The 2,203-nt window shown below is 45.3% G+C and overlaps 1 pseudogene; it reads left to right on the top strand.

Annotated features, from left to right (window-relative positions):
* The first annotated feature begins 1,635 nt into the window (after positions 1 to 1,635).
* LOC126254307 (5S ribosomal RNA) lies at positions 1,636 to 1,753 on the top strand (annotated as a pseudogene).
* Positions 1,754 to 2,203: the final 450 nt, after the last annotated feature.

Consider the following 2,203-nt stretch of genomic DNA (forward strand, 5'->3'; position numbering starts at 1 on the left):
CCTACAACTTAGAACTACTTAAACCTAACTAACCTAAGGACATCACACAACACCCAGTCATCACGAGGCAGAGAAAATCCCTGACCCCGCCGGGAGTCGAACCCGGGAACCCGGGCGCGGGAAGCGAGAACGCTACCGCACGACCACGAGCTGCGGACTGAAGCGAGGTATAGGGAGAAGAAGTGGAGGTATAGTGTCTTCACCATGTTGGGTGGTGAAAGTAGTTTTGCCAAATGATGAACGGGGAGAGATGTCACTGTCTGGTTTATAGCATGGTATGCAAGATAGCCAAGATAAGAAGCCTTCATTACAGAAGACAAACCTCTGTCATAGGTGGTAGGTACTAGGACCTCGTTAAAAGAAGTATTTGAGCAGATAAGCATCTCCTGGTTTTCCTGAAAATATAAGAAAACGGCTCTGACATACTTAATATTCGGAATTTGCAGCAATGTTGACGACTAGCCTTGTGGACAGTTTTTTAACATCTTCACAGGACCTGCAATACGAGTCTGGCCGGTGGCTTAATGCGCACCGATTGGCGTGTTATTAGTGGCATGAAGATTAGTGTGAAGTTTCTTGGAAAAGAAAAGAAAAATTTCAATTCATTGACTTGCTGACATTTCGCCGTTACTTAACAAAATATTTGGCAACTGGTGGGCTCTAGTCACTTGAGGGGATTGATGGACGTGTTTTGCTCGCAGGAAGAAAGGAGCACGCTGCGTTTTGGAGACTTACAAATACCAGATGTGGCCAAGTCGCTGACAAGAGACCGTGGCATGATTTGTGGCTGCGCTCTCAAGTGGCAGAGTCGTCTGGGGTCCAATGTCATCAGAGTCCTCTGCTGCCCAATTGTACTGCTGAACTTAAGACCAGGGAGCACTCTGTCCACATTACTCTGAAGCTTATAGTAAATGTCACTTACAGCTGTGGAATAATAGGACAAGGGACAGTATTAAAGTTTAATTTCAAAACAGTCTCGTATTCGTCAGTGATTCCTCAGATCTTTGGGATTCCTAAGTTCTTCTTTCAGGCGAATAGCCACTTGATCATCGTTGTCAGGCTGCAGACCAGTTCATTGTGTCATATATGACATTATTAAGCAACTCCATCACAATTAGTGACTACGCCAACTTAGTTCGCAATTTTCATCAGAAAGTACATCATTGTAAAGTTCAAATTCACATAATTATCGTTAATGGTTTGTGATTCCAACTGTCGTTTGTAGTGAACCTTAGAGTGTACTTAATTCTTGAATTTATCATCACTTTCATTCCGTATCACTGATAAATAAGACGTAAATTCTCCCACCTTCAGGCTCACTGTTAGGGCCTGAATAAATCGAAGCGTTAATAAATCCGATGTGTGCATTAAATTCAGCACTCAGTCTCAATGGTGTACCTGATTCATGATTAATTCTGATTAAGTGTCACTTCCATACGAACGGGGTTTTGCATAAAATGGTATCCCCTTCCAAAACTGGACTGAAACAGGATATTCTATGATGCTGTCAGCAAACTTTGTGAGTTTTTAATGATTGATTGACGAGCAGCATTTAAAAACACAGTTGTATAAAGAACATTTGCTGGTGCAAATAAGTAACAAACGTATTTTATTTCAGCTTTCTATGTATGTTTTGCCAACGGCCTTGCCGCAGTGGTAGCACCGGTTCCCGTCAGATCACAAAAGTGAAGCGCTGCCGGGCTGGGCTAGCACTTGGATGGGTGACCATCCGGTTTGCCGAGCGCTGTTGGCAAGCGGGGTGCACTCAGCTCTTGTGAGGCGAAATAAGGAGCTACTTGATTGCATTACATACGGCCTGGAGAGCGGTGTGCTGAACCATGCCCCTCCATATTCGCATCCAGTGACGCCTGTGGGCTGAGGATGACACGGCAGCCGGCCGGTATCGTTGGGCCTTCCAAGGCCTATTCGGACGGAGAGAGAAAGAGAGATGTATGTTTCTGTTCCATGTCTGAGCGATTATCTGCGTTTAGTACCAGCGCCAAATATTTTCTGTGGAATGTTTGTTGATATACACTCCTGGAAATGGAAAAAAGAACACATTGACACCGGTGTGTCAGACCCACCATACTTGCTCCGGACACTGCGAGAGGGCTGTACAAGCAATGATCACACGCACGGCACAGCGGACACACCAGGAACCGCGGTGTTGGCCGTCGAATGGCGCTAGCTGCGCAGCATTTGT

The sequence above is a fragment of the Schistocerca nitens genome, chromosome 4 (genome assembly GCF_023898315.1).
Source record: "Schistocerca nitens isolate TAMUIC-IGC-003100 chromosome 4, iqSchNite1.1, whole genome shotgun sequence".
Classification (NCBI taxonomy): domain Eukaryota; kingdom Metazoa; phylum Arthropoda; class Insecta; order Orthoptera; family Acrididae; genus Schistocerca; species Schistocerca nitens.